At 39.4% G+C, this 19262-nt stretch overlaps 1 long non-coding RNA gene and 1 pseudogene across 1 annotated transcript; both read left to right on the forward strand.

Moving 5' to 3' along the window:
* Window positions 1-19262, forward strand: part of LOC145112246 (G-type lectin S-receptor-like serine/threonine-protein kinase CES101) — a 49534-nt pseudogene that overhangs the window by 19267 nt on the left and 11005 nt on the right.
* LOC145115028 (uncharacterized) lies at window positions 15031-18333 on the forward strand. The gene is made up of 3 exons (XR_013711397.1): window positions 15031-15083; window positions 16657-17017; window positions 18260-18333. It is a non-coding gene; the product is annotated as an uncharacterized LOC145115028 (long non-coding RNA).

Below are 19262 nucleotides of genomic sequence, written 5' to 3' on the forward strand. Positions count from 1 at the left end.
CTCTTTGATCGATTAGATCTTTAACAGGTTAAACAGAAAAAACAAACAAGCAAACACAAAAAAACACAAGATGGAATCAAATGATGCTTAATGATTCAAAGTAGTCACGCCTCAGCAGAGCTCGATCAAGAACTTCCACTGTAGAGGCGTGCTAGGGTTTGTAGTACAATAATGAAAATAATAAAAGCGATATCTACTAAGGATGCATGCATGCACCTTAAATACTAAACCCTAATAAAACAATCACGGTTGGATAGGCCCAAACCGGATAACAAAACTTGGCTAAGGACTGAGCCCAATGACACAACACAATTAGACCCAACACTTGGGAGTAGTTTGTAGCCCGGTATAGGGCAGAGGTTGTTTCAACTACTGCAGTTCCGATGTGGATGATCGAGTTGGTGAGTGAGTCAGGGTGCGAGACCCTGAATGATATGATTTCTAGAGTCGAGAGCGGGAGATTTGTTGGAGCACCTTGGAAAGAAGGGTATTATATGGGAGGTCTGCGGACAGGGTCCCACAGGATGGTTATTCAACATTGTCAGGATTCAGTGGTTTTAGTAACCGTTATTGATTGGCGGAGGAAAGCGCCAATTGAAGTAGCTCGTTGTTGAGACACTAGTTGGAGCATCTATTTTTGGACTTCAAGGTTTGTGTGTGGGATCATTCAAGTATTAGGGACCGTCGGTTTCACTGGGATTCAGGAAGTGTTCAACTATTTCTTAGAAGTGTGTGATCATCTGAGGTTGGCTAGTAAAGGAGTATTATTTGGAAAGGCCTGGTTGTCGTCAGATCGATCGTTGGAAAGTGAGAAGGATTGGGAATTCTCAAATTTTCATGTATTGTAAAGACTTAGTTGAATCTAAGTAGGGGAGAATCGTCCCGGAACGCAGAAACAGGATAGGTTTTGAAACTGGGATAAGCTTCGTATCGTTTTCAGGAAGGAAGACAACCCTAAGGGCTGCTTAGTTTGAGTGCTGTGTGAGTTGGGAGTTCGGTAAAACTCCCCAGCATATGAATCGCGTCTTCTCGGTGCTTGATAGCAGGACTTGGGGAAATCAGTTTGGAATTATAGCTATGAATTATGTTCAGTTGTGTGTTAGGTCGAGTGCGTGTTCGAACAGTATGGAAAGTGTTGTAAGACTACGGGGGTAGCCATAGCATTCACTAGCGATCAGGTAGTATGGAGAGTGTTGTAAGACTACGAGGGTAGCCGTAGCATTCACTAGCAAACAGGTAGTATGGGGAGTGATGTAAGTCTGTGGGTGTAGCCGCAACATTCACTAGGTTAGTAGATAGCATGGGCGCGTTGTTAGGACGAGGAAGGGACTGTAGTAACCACCAGTTTGGGTGTGGCAGTGAGGATATGGAAATCCACGGATGGGTTTATGGGTTCCAAAGAGGGACTAGACCTGGTTAAGCCAGTGATAAGACTGCAGGAACGTCACTATAGTTATGAGATCAAGGAAGCAATGGATTGCTTAAGGTTGCTTGTGATGTAAGGCTACCATTGGTCATGTAGCAAATCGCTTTTAGCCATGGATTTGGTAAGACAGGATTCGAGGCATGGATCCCATCGGTTGGATCAGGAAGTTGTTGGAGTCGCAGTGGCATGATAACTAGTGGCAACTAGTTCTAGGGAAGGGTTTCGTTCAAAAGTCGTGTGAGGCAACTTTATGGGAGCCCTTTAACTCCTCGATCGGACCAGAACCCGATATGTCAGATGATTGGTGAATGAATTGAGACCAGGGAGGGCTCGGTAGATTTTGGAAAGCAACCTTGTGGCAGCATACTGCTTCAGGCAGATTAGTGTTCAGACAGTTTCCGTGTTTAGGGCGATATTGACGAGTTGTGTCTTCAGGTGTATGAGAAGTATCTAGATGTTGGAACCCCCAGATATTAGAAACTGAATATCTAGATGAGAAACAAGCGGTCTGGGCTCAACAATAATGATTTAGTATGAGAGGTCTGTCAGGGAGCTAGACCATCTCGAGACTTCAGGTTTCGGATCGAGTAAATATGATCATATTGCCATGGATTCGTTTATTTACAGGTTTTAGAACCCTGCGAGGGGTGGTTACGGTTGCCTTGGAAAGGCTAGGGTTATGCTCGGGATTGTAGTTCAGGTTGTTTGACATGTAAGGAATGAGAATAAACGATTTCGAGGACGAAATCAAATTTAAGTGGGGGAGAGTTGTAACATCCTGTTTAAAATGGGATAATTAATGATAAACTCGGAACCCCTAGAAGTAATTTTATTATGATTTTATATTATTATTATCCATGATAAACCCGGAACCCCTAGAAGTAATTTAAAATGGGATAATTAATGATAAACCCGGAACCCCTCGAAGGAGTACGCCTGTCACACCCCCAAACCAAGGATGGCGGAAACGTCCGGGGGTGGATGACTTCATGTATAGTATCATAACAACAATTGTAATAGTAATTGAAGCAAACACAACCAACATATATATAATTGAAAAAGTGACATCATTGTATGAATTACATGTTTACGAATCAATTACAATATATTGACAAAATATGAAATAGTAGACGCCTTAGCGCCCCATCCTCAAAAGCACTTGGTTACCTGTTTAATGATTTCCTGAGAATACAAGTTGTTTGAAAAAGTGTCAACACAAAGGTTGGTGAGTTCATAAGCTTTTGTTTGGTATTATTAAAAGCCTTTCGTTTGTAAAAGTAGTATTTGTGTTAGAAAATCCAATATTTTCCTTAATGTGTAAATGTAGTCTTAAAACCCAAAGACCGAAATGTACAAGTAATTTGTCATATTTATAGTAAAACAATGCAAGTTTAAATCGACATAAACTCGTTAAATTTTAATGAAGTTCCTGTAAATTCCAATGTTTATTAATACTTTATGTGAGTTTATTATAACCATACTATGACCAAGGTTGCCTAAAACGACGTTCTTCAGGCGTCGGAAATGTTATGCCATTTGTCACCCCAGACCTATCGGTCTAACTGTTGCATGCAGTTTAGGTGTGGGTTTGTCAAACCCAATATAGATCTATACACAACTATCACGCTCTCCCTCAAGGAGACTCTGGTTACAATACAGGACTTAATGGTAATTTGAAGTAAATGTCTCACAAAGTCATTAACGGAATTACGTGTTATCAAAACTTGGTACCGTATGGCCGTACCTTGCTTAATGAAAATATCCTTTGTATAAATGTACCCTTTTTAAATGTATGTGTTATGTAATGTATCATAAACTATACCTATTATAGTTTATCAACCAAGGGTAGTACGTAGTAATGTATGCAAACTATATTCAAAATAGTTTATTAAATGTTTGAATGTATCGGTTGTACTTTGATTATAATCACTTGTTATTCTTTATATTTTATATGTCCAAATCCATTTGTAAACTGATGTGTGTCTAAATATTAAGATAAAATGTCATATATTGCCATAACATATAATCACATAAAGATATACACCTTGCTCAACATGTTACAAGGTGAAATGAAATTGACAGCAACTTTTCGTTAAATACAGTTTCTGTTACTGTTCTTAGAAAATTTATAGAAAAATCATCAAAGCTCCAAATCCAAATCCGCAAATTCTGAGAGTTTGGAATATGAGTCTAGTTTGTTCGTAAATTTTATCATGATTTTTAGTGATCTCTAACAGAGGTGAAAATGTTCATAATCACAGACTGGTCCGGGTTTGCCTCTGAAATGATAGGCAGTTTTGTAAAAATCACCATAAATTGTAGAAAAATCATATGGAGATGTGCAAGTAGCCATTTTAAAGCTACGAGTTTGAACTACTTGCACCTGGAACAGTTTTGAAAACTAAAATATTTAAGTTGACCAAAACAGTCCGTGATCGAAGTTCATCTTTTCTGATGTAATCTGATAGAAAAAGTTTAATTGTGTTCTTGATGATTTTACTTGTATTCCCCCCTTAAAACTTAAGAAAAACATGTAAATGTAGGGGTATGAACTCACCTTATGTGTTCTTAGAGGATGGATGTTGGAGAAGAGAAGTGTTCAACTCAAAAACACTTAGAAGATGCCTTGACGAATCGAGAACCAAGAGTGGAAGAAAGCTTGATGATTAACCTTGGAAGTCTTGAAATTGAGAGAGAATGGTGTAGAAAATGAGTGACTTAAGCCTTGTATTTATACTAGTAAGAATTACTATTCATATATAATTCTTTAATAATAAGTGTTAAATGTTGACATTCTCCATATAACTAGTTAGTGTATATGACATATTCATGATGTAATCATGACAAATGTTTCTAGAAGATGGTTAATACTAATTGGCTAATAATAGTAATTTTTAAAACGTAAATAGTAAATAGTAGGTAGTAAATAGTAAATAGTAAATAGTAAATAGTAAATATGATGAGATTTTTACAATTGTCATATTTGTAAACCCCGTTAAGCCATGTTTAAGAGTCTTACACAGCCCCCGATAATTGTGCAATAGTGTTTTATCGCTTTGGTTCGTTGTTTAGCACTGTTAAGGCTAAGGAAAATCAAACACATGAATTTTCCAAATGATGTTTTCTCATTAAAATAGCGAATTGTACAACGTAAACCTTAACATACAAGGGTTAATGGAGTTGACCGGTTTGACTTGTTGACTTTGTTTGACTTTGACTTGACCGAAATTTGACGGTTGTCACATCATCCCCCCGTTAGAAGAAATTTCGTCCCGAAATTTGCATTTTTGACTGGGACTTCAAGAGTTCGGGAATAGATGTGGATACTTTTGTTTCATCTGATCCTCGCGTTCCCAGGTGAATTCGGGTCCTTGTTTAGCGTTCCAACGGACCTTCACGATGGGAATACGACTTTGTTTCGTTCGTTTGATTTCCCGATCCATTATTTCGACTGGTTCCTCCACGAAGTGGAGATTTTCGTTAACTTCGATTTCGTCGAGTGGTATTACGAGTGTCTCATCAGACAAACACTTCTTTAGGTTCGACACGTGAAATGTGGGATGTACTTTGTCGAGTTCCTGAGGTAATCGAAGTTTGTATGCTACTGGCCCAATCCTAGCAAGGATTTCGAATGGCCCGATGTACCTTGGATTTAGTTTCCCGCGTTTGCCGAATCGTATCATTCCTTTCCAAGGGGAAACTTTTAGTAGTACACGATCACCCACCTGGAATTCCAAGGGTTTGCGTCGTTTGTCTGCGTAACTCTTTTGCCGATCGCGAGACGCTTTCAGTCTTTCTCGAATTTGAACGATCTTTTCTGTGGTTTCCCTTATGATTTCAGGGCCAGTGAGGGTGCTATTAGAGACTTGCCCTCTAGCTAGCTGTGTATCCCCCACCTCAGCCCAATACAGGGGTGATCTGCATTTGCGACCGTAAAGAGCTTCGAATGGAGCCACTTTGATGCTAGTATGATAGCTGTTATTGTAGGAGAATTCGATAAGCGGTAGATGGGTATCCCATGCTTTACCGAAGTCTATCACACAAGCTCTTAACATGTCTTCCAACGTTTGAATGGTTCGTTCGCTCTGTCCGTCGGTTTGTGGGTGGTAGGCCGTACTCATGTCAAGCCTAGTTCCCAATGATTTTTGTAGAGACTGCCAAAACCGTGAGGTAAATCTACTATCTCTATCGGAGATAATGGATATCGGCACACCATGGAGTCGTACAATCTCTTTGATGTACGTTCTAGTCAGCTTCTCCATCTTGTCGGTTTCTTTTATCGGTAGGAAGTGTGCTGATTTGGTCAATCTGTCTACGATTACCCATATGGTGTCAAGCCCGCCCGATGTCTTAGGCAGCTTGGTTATGAAGTCCATGGTTATTCGTTCCCACTTCCACTGAGGTATATCCGGCTGTTGTAATAGCCCGGATGGTTTCTGGTATTCGATTTTGACCTTGGCGCAAGTCAGACACTTGCTCACATAGGTAGCAATCTCAGCTTTCATGTTCGGCCACCAGTATAATTTCTTGAGGTCCAGATACATCTTATCCGACCCGGGATGGATGGAGTATCGAGTCTTGTGTGCTTCATTCATGACGACGTCTCGGAGTCCACCGAACTTCGGTGTCCAAATCCGGTTCATGATATAACGTGCTCCATCATCCTTGACTTCTAAGTTTTTATCCATTCCCCTTAATGTCTCTCCTGCCACCTTTTCTGGTTTCAAAGCTTCCAGTTGAGCTTCCTTGATTTGTATGGTCAGGTGGGAATGGATTGTCATTGTTAAGGATTTTACTCGGCGGCCCGAGTACTCCTTCCTGCTTAGAGCATCGGCCACTACATTGGCCTTGCCCGGATGATAACGAATTTCGCACTCGTAGTCATTCAGCAACTCTACCCATCTCCTCTGTCGCATGTTGAGCTCTTTCTGATTGAGGATATGCTGAAGACTTTTGTGATCAGTGAAGATAGTGCATTTCGTGCCGTAGAGGTAGTGTCTCCAGATCTTCAAAGCGAATACTACTGCTCCTAATTCCAGGTCGTGGGTAGTATAATTAACCTCGTGCGTCTTAAGCTGTCTTGATGCATACACGATAACCTTCCCTCTCTACATGAGCACACATCCGAGGCCTTGATTCGAAGCATCACAGTACACTACGAAGTCTTCGGTTCCCTCTGGGAGAGACAAGATCGGTGCGCTGCATAGGGCTTGTTTTAACGTTTGGAAAGCAGTTTCTTGTTTATTTTCCCACTTGAATATCACACCTTTCTGCGTCAAGGTGGTGAGTGGTTTCGCAATCTTGGAGAAGTTTTGTATAAATCTTCGGTAGTAGCCAGCAAGCCCAAGGAATTGTTGAATTTCGGTTGGCGTCTTGGGTGCTGACCAATTCTCGATTGCCTTGATCTTGGAGGGATCCACATGTATGCCTTTCTCACTTACCACATGGCCAAGGAAATCCACTTCTCTAATCCAGAATTCACACTTAGAGAACTTAGCATAAAGCTTCTCCGCTCTTAGTGTCTCTAGTACTTGGCGTAGATGTAGGCGATGCTCTTCTTCGCTTCGCGAGTAGATCAAGATATCGTCGATGAATACGATTACAAACTTGTCTAGGTAGGGTCGACACACTCTATTCATTAGGTCCATGAATACCGCAGGTGCGTTTGTTAAACCGAAGGACATCACCACAAACTCGTAGTGCCCATAGCGAGTTCTGAATGCAGTTTTGGGAATATCTTCTTCTTGAACTCGTAGCTGATGGTAACCTGACCTTAGGTCGATCCTTGAGAAGAAATTTGCTCCTTGGAGTTGGTCGAAAAGGTCGTCGATTCGGGGTAGAGGATATCGGTTCTTGATGGTGAGTTTGTTTAGTTCCCGATAGTCGATGCACATGCGAAAGGATCCGTCCTTCTTCTTTACAAAAAGGACTGGTGCTCCCCAAGGTGAGAAGCTTGGTCTGATGAACCCTTTGCTCAAAAGCTCGTTCAACTGACTGGACAACTCTTGCATTTCTGTTGGTGCGAGGCGGTATGGAGCTCTGGCTATGGGGGTAGCTTCGGGTATTAAGTCAATTCTGAAATCGACTTGTCGTGCGAGTGGTACACCAGGAAGATCTTCTGGGAACACATCCGGGAAGTTACACACTTCGGGGATGTCTTTGATGTCTTTCACGTCTTGTTTCTTGTCTACTACGTGGGCCAAGAAGGCGTGGTACTCCTTCCGGAGATACTTTTGGGCTTTGATGCATGAGATGATTTGTAAATTCGCACTAGGTTTGTCACCATAGATGAGAAGGGTTTCGTCATTTGGTAGATTGAGGCGAACGGCCCTTTCGTAACATAGAATGTCGGCGCGGTGAGGAACTAACCAATCCATCCGGATGATTACGTCGAAGCTTTTTATGGTGACTGGCATCAGGTCAATTTTAAATGTATGGTTGTCTAGAGTGAGAGTACACTCTGAGTATATATCGCTAGTTCGTTCTACTTTCCCATTTGCCATTTCTACTACATAAGTATCCTTTAGTGATTGGGGATTTTGTTCAAGTAATTGTTTATATTGGTGGCTCACGAAACTCCTCTCCGCTTCACTATCGAATAGTACGCATGCATAAGAGTTATTGAGGAGAAACGTACCGGTAACCACCGTGGGATCCTCGACTGCTTCCCCATGTCCTATTGCCAGGACTCTTCCTACTCCACCAGCATTAGGGGCTTGTGCTTTGGGGCAGTTTCTTTTGAAGTGACCGGAGTCTCCACAGTTGCAGCAGGTTCGGGTTGCCCCCGTACTGGCGACTTGGTTGATTGGTCGAGCCGGCGCTTTACAGAAACGAGCAGTGTGCCCCTTCCTGTCGCAGTTGTTACAGTGCATCTCCCTACAAGCACCATTGTGGTGAAAGTTGCACTTGTTGCACTTAGGTAGGGTTCCAGCATATGGCTTCGGTGGTGCTAGAGTGGTAGCAGTAGTGGCAGCATTAGTGGCAGCATGGACAGCAACAGTTTGTTGCTTCTTAGCGGGGTCCTATGCTGGTTGGCTCTTCTTTTGGTTCCAGAACTTCCTTTTGTTGTTTCCCCCTTTTGATTGATCAGTGGTGGTGGTTGTAGTATTATGACCGACTCGGTGGTCAACAAGTTGTTGTGCCAGCTCCCTGGCACTGTCAAAAGTAGTTGGCCTTGAAGCCAGGACACTACTTTGCACTTGGGGAGACAGTCCCCAAAGGTATCGCTCCACCTTTTTCTCCTCCGGAGTAACCATTGTTGGGCAGAGGAGAGCCAATTCATTGAATCGGGTGGTGTAGGTTTCAAGGTCGGAGCCCGTCATCCTGAGGTTCCAAAGTTCTTCTTCCAGCTTTTGAATTTCACCTCTCGGGCAGTACTCCTTCATCATCAAGGTTTTTAGTTCTGCCCAGGATATGGAGCTAGCTACTTCGAGAGTAAGTGAATTAATCCGACAGTTCCACCAAGTAAGGGCCCGGCCGGTGAAAGTGAAGGCTGCGAACTTAACTTTGCTCGCTTCGGGGCAAGAGCACACTTGAAAGACTACTTCAGTCTTTTCAAACCATTGCATTAAAGTGATGACTCCCCCTCTCCCATTGAAGTTGTCGGGTTTGCCATTGGTGAAGTCTTTGTAGGAACACTCTCTTGTACGCCACGTACTGTCTCCATGGTTAGAGTTTGTAGCACCCGATCCAGAACCACCAGCTCCGTTTGTCCCTATCTGCGATATTGCGGCCGCTACGACTGCTGTTACTGCAGCCTGGAACATCGCAGGATCAAACTGTGGAGGCAGCGGCGGAGGAGGTGTTGCTATGTTGCCGGAAGGTCTTGGTCTTCTCCTTGGCGGCATGGTTCTGTCGTAAGTCGTAAACCAATGTACTTTTAGTAAAAGTATATTTATAGGAAGAGAAATCTTTTATACATAAAGTATATTATTACGTTGTTTTCCGGTATGTTTACGATACATACGATTTTATACTTTTAATTGACCCAATACATTGGGTTATGAGGTAAAATGAAAGTATAAAATATTTTATTTGAGTCTCCTTGTTTCCAAGTATATGACTGTTTGTAAAAGTTTTACATATACTAATTTAGTCGGGACATAATTAATATATTATATTTTAAAATGATCTTTATCGGTTACTAAATTAGTTGCAAAGTGCATACCAGTCATATGTGATTAAGATATAATAGTCCTTCGAATAGATGACCCTAACTCCAAGACCACAACCAAACAAGGACAGGAAGTGAAACAAAGATACATAAATTCTAAGTCTATAGCATCTTAGTTACATATGACCTTAGCGCATCCACTTAGCAGCTATTGATCTATAAATAAAGACCTATTTAATTCTCAGATAATTTATTATAGTAACACAAAATACTCCTATAGTATTTGTAAATGTTTAGTTTTGAGTTCTTAAAGTATCATTTTGTAGTGTGTTATTAGGTTTGTTAGATTTGTTATCCATCCTGACCATCCCCCGGTATATGCAAGTAAATTCCCGGACATATATAGTTGATCAGGCTATATCCTTCCCAGATTTAATCCACATATACTAAGGCATACTCAAAATGTTCAACTCTTCTTCTTTTGCTTTATGTTTTCGCTAGTTATGATACCATGCGAGCATGTAATGTATGTATGTATACTTTAATCAAGAAAATCATTTATTTTCTAAGAGTATATTTATTTGAAAAATGCACAAATCAGAGACTATTAGTCCCAATTGTGTTTATAGTTTGTATATCTTATGTGGTTTGATATACTTAATTTACTATAAACTATGCTCTGATACCAATCTGTCACACCCCCAAACCAAGGATGGCGGAAACGTCCGGGGGTGGATGACTTCATGTATAGTATCATAACAACAATTGTAATAGTAATTGAACCAAACACAACCAACATATATATAATTGAAAAAGTGACATCATTGTATGAATTACATGTTTACGAATCAATTACAATATATTGACAAAATATGAAATAGTAAACGCCTTACCGCCCCATCCTCAAAAGCACTTGGTTACCTGTTTAATGATTTCCTGAGAATACAAGTTGTTTGAAAAAGTGTCAACACAAAGGTTGGTGAGTTCATAAGCTTTTGTTTGGTATTATTAAAAGCCTTTCGTTTGTAAAAGTAGTATTTGTGTTAGAAAATCCAATATTTTCCTTAATGTGTAAATGTAGTCTTAAAACCCAAAGACCGAAATGTACAAGTAATTTGTCATATTTATAGTAAAACAATGCAAGTTTAAATCGACATAAACTCATTAAATTTTAATGAAGTTCCCGTAAATTCCAATGTTTATTAATACTTTATGTGAGTTTATTATAACCATACTATGACCAAGGTTGCCTAAAACGACGTTCTTCAGGCGTCGGAAATGTTATGCCATTTGTCACCCCATACCTATCGGTCTAACTGTTGCATGCAGTTTAGGTGTGGGTTTGTCAAACCCAATATAGATCTATACACAACTATCACGCTCTCCCTCAAGGAGACTCTGGTTACAATACAGGACTTAATGGTAATTTGAAGTAAATGTCTCACAAAGTCATTAACGGAATTACGTGTTATCAAAACTTGGTACCGTATGGCCGTACCTTGTTTAATGAAAATATCATTTGTATAAATGTACCCTTTTTAAATGTATGTGTTATGTAATGTATCATAAACTATACCTATTATAGTTTATCAACCAAGGGTAGTACGTAGTAATGTATGCAAACTATATTCAAAATAGTTTATTAAATGTTTGAATGTATCGGTTGTACTTTGATTATAATCACTTGTTATTCTTTATATTTTATATGTCCAAATCCATTTGTAAACTGATGTGTGTCTAAATATTAAGATAAAATGTCATATATTGCCATAACATATAATCACATAAAGATATACACCTTGCTCAACATGTTACAAGGTGAAATGAAATTGACAGCAACTTTTCGTTGAATACAGTTTCTGTTACTGTTCTTAGAAAATTTATAGAAAAATCATCAAAGCTCCAAATCCAAATCCGCAAATTCTGAGAGTTTGGAATATGAGTCTAGTTTGTTCGTAAATTTTATCATGATTTTTAGTGATCTCTAACAGAGGTGAAAATGTTCATAATCACAGACTGGTCCGGGTTTGCCTCTGAAATGATAGGCAGTTTTGTAAAAATCACCATAAATTGTAGACAAATCATATGGAGATGTTCAAGTAGCCATTTTAAAGCTAAGAGTTTGAACTACTTGCACCTGGAACAGTTTTGAAAACTAAAATATTTAAGTTGACCAAAACAGTCCGTGATCGAAGTTCATCTTTTCTGATGTAATCTGATAGAAAAAGTTTAATTGTGTTCTTGATGATTTTACTTGTATTCCCCCCTTAAAACTTAAGAAAAACATGTAAATGTAGGGGTATGAACTCACCTTATGTGTTCTTAGAGGATGGATGTTGGAGAAGAGAAGTGTTCAACTCAAAAACACTTAGAAGATGCCTTGACGAATCGAGAACCAAGAGTGGAAGAAAGCTTGATGATTAACCTTGGAAGTCTTGAAATTGAGAGAGAATGGTGTAGAAAATGAGTGACTTAAGCCTTGTATTTATACTAGTAAGAATTACTATTCATATATAATTCTTTAATAATAAGTGTTAAATGTTGACATTCTCCATATAACTAGTTAGTGTATATGACATATTCATGATGTAATCATGACAAATGTTTCTAGAAGATGGTTAATACTAATTGGCTAATAATAGTAATTTTTAAAACGTAAATAGTAAATAGTAGGTAGTAAATAGTAAATAGTAAATAGTAAATAGTAAATATGATGAGATTTTTACAATTGTCATATTTGTAAACCCCGTTAAGCCATGTTTAAGAGTCTTACACAGCCCCCGATAATTGTGCAATAGTGTTTTATCACTTTGGTTCGTTGTTTAGCACTGTTAAGGCTAAGGAAAATCAAACACATGAATTTTCCAAATGATGTTTTCTCATTAAAATAACGAATTGTACAACATAAACCTTAACATACAAGGGTTAATGGAGTTGACCGGTTTGACTTGTTGACTTTGTTTGACTTTGACTTGACCGAAATTTGACGGTTGTCACAATGCCCCACGTACAAAAGAGTACGCCCAACGTACTCAGACTAGCTTCGATGCGTATTAGTATCCTTGACACATCCGAAGCTCGGAACCCGATCAGAGGACTCGTATCTCGTACACACAACGTACGAAGGTGTGCTGTGCATACAGAAGTACGCCCATCATACGGCGAGGCCTCAACCTCCTATAAATAGCATGCGAGACATCCGGGTTTTGGTTACAATTTTTCTCACACTTTCACCTCAAACACCCTTCTAAGCCCTTCTTGTAAAATCCTGTTTAAAATGGGATAATTAAAGATAAACCCAAAACCTTGAGAAGTAATTTTCTTATGATTTTATATTATTATTGTCCAAAACTAAATAATAATTAGTTGGGAGTTGGTTCGGGAAGGCAAATGACAAGATTTATATCTCTAGGGGTTAAAGTGTAATTTTGGGACTTAATTTGTAAAGATTTTCATAAGTCAAGGGGTGTTTGGTATCATTTGGGTTTAATATGAAAGGATTTTGGATGGATGAGGTTAAATGGGTAATTTATGTACCTAAGTTGAAAAAGAAATTGTCATGGAGGGGCTATATGGTAACCATTGGGGCTTGAATTGTTATAAATTTTGGATGTTGGGGGCTGTTTTGTAAATTGTACCCTTAATTTGAAAAAGATTTCATGGGGAGGGGCCAGATATGTAAAATGTGTATAAGTTGTACGGAGCGGGACTTGAACCCGGCTCCCTTCCCCGTCGCCCTGTTAGCCCTATATATATATATATATATATATATATATATATATATATATATATATATATATATATATATATATATATATATATATATATATATATATTCTTTAACCGCATGCAACCCCCCTTTTAACCCTAAACCTAATTCTCGCAGCCGCCACCTTCCTGTTGTGCTTCCAGCCGCCACCACCCTAGTTCCGTTCAACCAAGGTCGTCGATGGGGTTGCTGCTATGGTCACTCCCGATTGCCATTCTCCTTCTGTTTCAGCGAAGATACGCCCCAGCCGTGCCCATCGCCATCACAGCTCGAGTGGCTGTTTTCTGTGGTGCTCCGGTTGCCGCCATCTCCAATTTTGCGGCTGTTTTCCTTCCGGCAAAATTAAGAGGACACCGTGAGCACCGCCTGCCACCATCCTTCTTCTCCTATTTCCGTTAGTCGTTGCTGCTGCTGTCACCCTCTTCAGTCCTCTGCCGCCGCTGCCGGATGTTGTGGGCAGCAAGGAGCTCCCTGTGGGACGTCGGAGGCCGTAGACGAGAGGTTGAACCGTAGTTGAGGCCGTATGAAGGACATGTCGAACCTGGTGTTGTTGGGTTTCGTTGTGGCTATCCGCCGCCGCCGGTAGTCATGGTTGTGGTCATTTGGGCTGTTACTGCCATCATTACACACCACCAGGTGGGTGGCCGAGCTTATCTCGCAAGCGGAGGAGTGTTTGTGTGCGTGTGTTTCACGTGTAAGGGCTGTGAGATCGTTCCTTGGTCGGAGATTCGAGGAAAACCCCGCTGCCACCATGCACCATCGTAGGTGGGTCTGTTTTAGTGGATGTGTGTGTATTAGTGTGTGTGTGTATTATTAGTATGTGCGTGTGTGTGTTTGGATGGTATTGTAAATTGTACAAATGGAATAATGGAAAGAAAGTCAAAACCACCACCGTGAGGTGGTGGCTGCCGCCTCCTGCCGCCACCGGCCGCCGTGTCGGGTGGCGGTGTGCTTAGGTTTGTTAGGATTGCTTGTTGGATGTTTGGACAAAGGACTAAACTCTAATGGGCCAAAAGAAACCCTAGTGGGCCCAATGAGACCTTAATGGGCCCAATGAAGCCCTAATGGACCTAAAAGCCCAACCATTTGATTAATGGGCTAGTAATTGGGTTGGAAACCCTAGTTAGGGTTTGGGAAAAACCCTAATGCCATGAAACCCTAATTGTGGGAATCGTTTGGGACACACACGAGAATTAATTATTAAACCTAAAATAATAATTAATAATCATTGGCAAACTAGCTTAATGCAATAATGGACTTAATGGATTAAGTCCTTAATGGGTTAAGTAAGAAACACTTAACCCTAACCATTATTTCATGTGAAAGCCCTAATTTCACTTGGGCCTTGAGTCGGGCCTTCCTATTGGGCTTTGGTGATTGGACTATTAATGGGCTTCCAAGAATAAGCAAATGGACTAAATAATTATATGGGTTTTAGGATAAGGCCCATGTGAGAGTCTTGGGCCCAATTTAGAAAATTGGGCCATAATTGGGCCTTTATGATTATGTGATATTGGGCCATGGGAATACCAAGAGTTCAGACTACAATTAATGTATGGGCCTTAAGGTAAGACCAGGTGCAGGTTTGGGCCCAATTTGGAAAATTGGGCCATATGTTGGGCTTTGGCCCATTACTTGACTTTTTGGGTCTTTGGAGTGTGAGTTGGACCTTGGACTTGGAACCAATTATTAATTGGGTATTGTTTGATGTTGACAGTTCGGGAAGCTGTCAACCAGCAGCTGGAGTTTTATCTGCGGGACTTCAGCAATGCCAGGTGAGTTATCCTCACTATATCAACAGGGTCTACGGCACCAAGGCCGACCATTTATGATTTACATCCTGGTTTAGGATGGTTACTATGTTATTGATATGCTAGATTACATCCTGGTTTAGGATGGTTGCTATGTTATTGATATGCTAATTACATCCTGGTTTAGGATGGTTGCTATGCTATTGATATGCTAGGTTACATCCTGGTTTAGGACGGTTGCTATGTTATTGATATGCTAGATTACATCCTGGTTTAGGATGGTTGCTATGTTATTGATATGCTAGATTTCATCCTGGTTTAGGATGGTTGCTATGTTAGATTTCGGTTAGATCGGTACCCTGGTTATAGTATGCTTGTATGCTGTTATGATATGTTAGATCGGTATCCTGGTAGATAGGATGTTGTTATGCTATTATGATTGTTATATCGGTATCCTGGTATATAGGATGATTCTATGTTAGTAACCTAGTTAGGTCGGTATCCTAGTTATAGGATGTTGCTATGATTGGTGATCTGTTAGATTGGTATGACTGTTTGATTTATGTAAGTGTATGATATCTATGTTAGTGACCTAGTTATAGGATATTGTTTGATGTTGACAGTTCGGGAAGCTGTCAACCAGCAGCTGGAGTTTTATCTGCGGGACTTCAGCAGTGCCAGGTGAGTTATCCTCACTATATCAACAGGGTCTACGGCACCAAGGCCGACCATTTATGATTTACATCCTGGTTTAGGATGGTTGCTATGTTATTGATATGCTAGATTACATCCTGGTTTAGGATGGTTGCTATGTTATTGATATGCTAGATTACATCTTGGTTTAGGATGGTTGCTATGTTAATTATATGCTAGGTTACATCCTGGTTTAGGATGGTTGCTATGTTATTGATATGCTAGATTACATCCTAGTCTAGGATGGTTGCTATGTTATTGATATGCTAGATTTCATCCTGGTATAGGATGGTTGCTATGTTAGATTTCGGTTAGATCGGTATCCTGGTTATAGTATGCTTGTATGATGTTATGATCTGTTAGATCGGTATCCTGGTAGATAGGATGTTGCTATGCTATTATGATTGTTATATCGGTATCCTGGTATATAGGATGATGCTATGTTAGTGACCTGGTTAGGTCGGTATCCTAGTTATAGGATGTTGCTATGATTGGTGATCTGTTTGATTGGTATGACTGTTATATATATGCAAGTGTATGATATTTATGTACACATGTTGGTTTGATTTGTGGTTGGGTTGAGACAGTCATGCTTTATGTTGGAGGCTAACATACCCAGGGCAGTCCGGATAACCTGAAGGCCCTGCAAAGGCATTCAGTCAGACCGAAGGCCCGACGAGCGGTCCGAATAGGCTGTAGGCCCTACGAGGCGGTCCAGACGTGCCGAAGGCGCGGAGAACAGTCCATATAGGCTGAAGGCCTGTGAGGCGGTCCAGTCAGGCTGACGACTCATTATGCATGCTGTTCTGTATTGGTTATATGATATGGTTATGTTTTTATGGTGTTGGTATTTTTGGGTAACTCACTATGCTCTCGGACTTACAATTTCAGTTTATTGTTTCAGGTACATCAGATGATCGCAGGAAGGCAAAGGCATGATCGTACATCTCCTCATATTTTATGGTTTTATGAATTGATTCTGGGGATACTCTGAGGTCTAAACTATTTTGAAAACAAACTATAATAACTTGATGGTTTTAAAATGTATTAAAAAGTTTTAATTTGGCTTGAATTTTATGGGTGTTACACTTCTAAAACCCCCAAAGCCTAAGGAAACCCCCTAACACCCGAAGAAAGCCCGAAGCAATCGAATTCCTCAAGAAAATAAGCTTTTTCAGTCGAAACTCTGCCCGCGCGGAACTCGATTTTCACCAGAAACTCGTAATTTCAAGTAGCGAAGCGCTGCCCAAATCAACACTTATCAAGTGAGTTCATACCCCTACGTTTTCATGATTTTTCACTGTTTTATGGGGGAATACAAGTAAAACACAAGAAATTTGTGTTAATATATATATATATATATATATATATATATATATATATATGTTTTTTCAATATTTATTAATTGTTGCCATCAATAAAATTATATATTTATGTATATATAAATGATATAATTAGGATTCAACAGGCTTAGAATGGATGATTTGACTCCATTTCCTGTTCTTTGTTTGGTTGTGGGCTTGGGGTAGAATTATTTATTCGACTGTCTGTTTAATCAAAATTATTTAAATATTATAATTATATAAGTATAAATTCATTTTTAAACTTAGAGGGAAATACAGGTAAAACACAAGGAAATCTTGTGATAAACATCAATGTTATTCAAATAGTTTTCAGTTGACGTTTTCATACAAAAACAAACATATAAACTATAATATGTATAGTTTATGGAACAAACGTACTATTTTACAAGTTCAGGTTACATTACAGAAACAAGCATCTAAACTATGATAGGTATAGTTTATTCATTTCAAAATGAGTTTTCATTATTCTACACGTAACCGTCGATATAGCTTTGTGAGAAATACTTCAATCCCAGTCCTGAAATTATAACCAGAGTCTCCTGGAGGTAGAGCATGACACTTGTGTATAGATCTATACGGGACTGACAATCCCGCACCATAGCTGCTTGCAACAGCTAGGCCGGCATGCCTGTGGTGACAAATGTTGTACCAATTATTACGCCTAAAGAACGTCGTGTTCAGGCATTCTGATGTCATCAAGTGTGGTTATCATAACTCACAATTTGGTATTGAACAATACGATTAGTGTATGAATAATTAAACAACTTCACATAGTTTTATTTGAAAATAAAACTATAATACAATATTTTACCGTACAGCTAGTGAATCGAGGCACTTATAGTTACAGAGTTTTTCATACAAATACAAATACAGAGTACTATACCAGTACAGAGAAAACATACATTTAATGGTTTTATGTGAGTTAAAATTACGCTATACTATTTCAGAGTACAGTAACAACTACACATTTCGGTCTTAGTGTATTAAGACTAAAGAACATTTACAACGGAAAATATGAGATTTTCTGGGGAAAAACATACTTACATTTTCAAGGAACAAATGACCGATTTCCAATTACAAACATGCTTATGAACTCACCAACTTAATTGTTGACACTCTTTTTAAAACCACTTGTATTCTCAGGAAAACAATAAGCAGGTATCCACAGGTTTTGAAGAAGATGGAGCTTCATAGACTAATGTCTTTTTAACTTTGGATAAACATTATGTTATCATGTATACAATGGTTTTGAACACAAATGTAAAACTTATATTTTATCAATACATGGTTGGTGTACTTTGATTTCTATTATACAATTTTTGTGATACTGTATATGACGTCCTCCGCCCCTGAATGTTTCCACCGTTCCGGTTTAGGGGTGTAACAGATTGGTATCAGAGCATTGTTTATTGTGAATTAAGTATATCAAACCATAAAAGATATACAACTATAAATACAATGGGGCTAAAGCACTCTGACTAAGAGTTATACTTTTAAAATATAACAATATTTTTATAAAAGTATACATACATGTTTACATACCAGGACAAGTATCACAAGAAGAACAAAACAGAAGTATTTAGATGTTGAATACTACAGTCAAACCTAGACAGTTATGTAATCATATCTGGGATAAATATAGCTTGATCAACTATATTTATTTGAGATATGACCAACATGTGTTTGGGAGTGATCGTGGTGTTGCAACAAGTCTAAAACTTACCAATAAACCATACAGAGAACCTTTATCATTTAAAATACTATAGGAGTATTTTGTAATACTATAAAACAACATGTTTACATTCTTTCTATGCTTCTTACCTCTAAATTCTCGTATAGACATAATGGTAGGATATCCCCTGAACGGAGATCCCTACTTCCCTGATCAAGGGAATAATGGTTGGGTTGAAGATGATCCTGAAGAGGATCTCGAGGAGGACGAGCATGAAGAGAAGATGGATGAGGATTCCGATGAGGAGCCCCAGGTCTACAACCCACCTCCTATCCCTATTCCCAGACAACACTTTCATGGCCGACGCCCCACATAGGGTCAACACCCTCTTTTCGGTATGAACATCGATTTCTACAACCTCGAAGGAGGAAGTTGTGCCGACAGGGCCCTCCCTGTCATAATATACCGCGTCTC

Source organism: Lactuca virosa, chromosome 5 (assembly GCF_052849685.1).
Source record: "Lactuca virosa cultivar CGN04683 chromosome 5, Lactuca_virosa_CGN04683_v6, whole genome shotgun sequence".
Taxonomy (NCBI): Eukaryota; Viridiplantae; Streptophyta; class Magnoliopsida; order Asterales; family Asteraceae; genus Lactuca; species Lactuca virosa.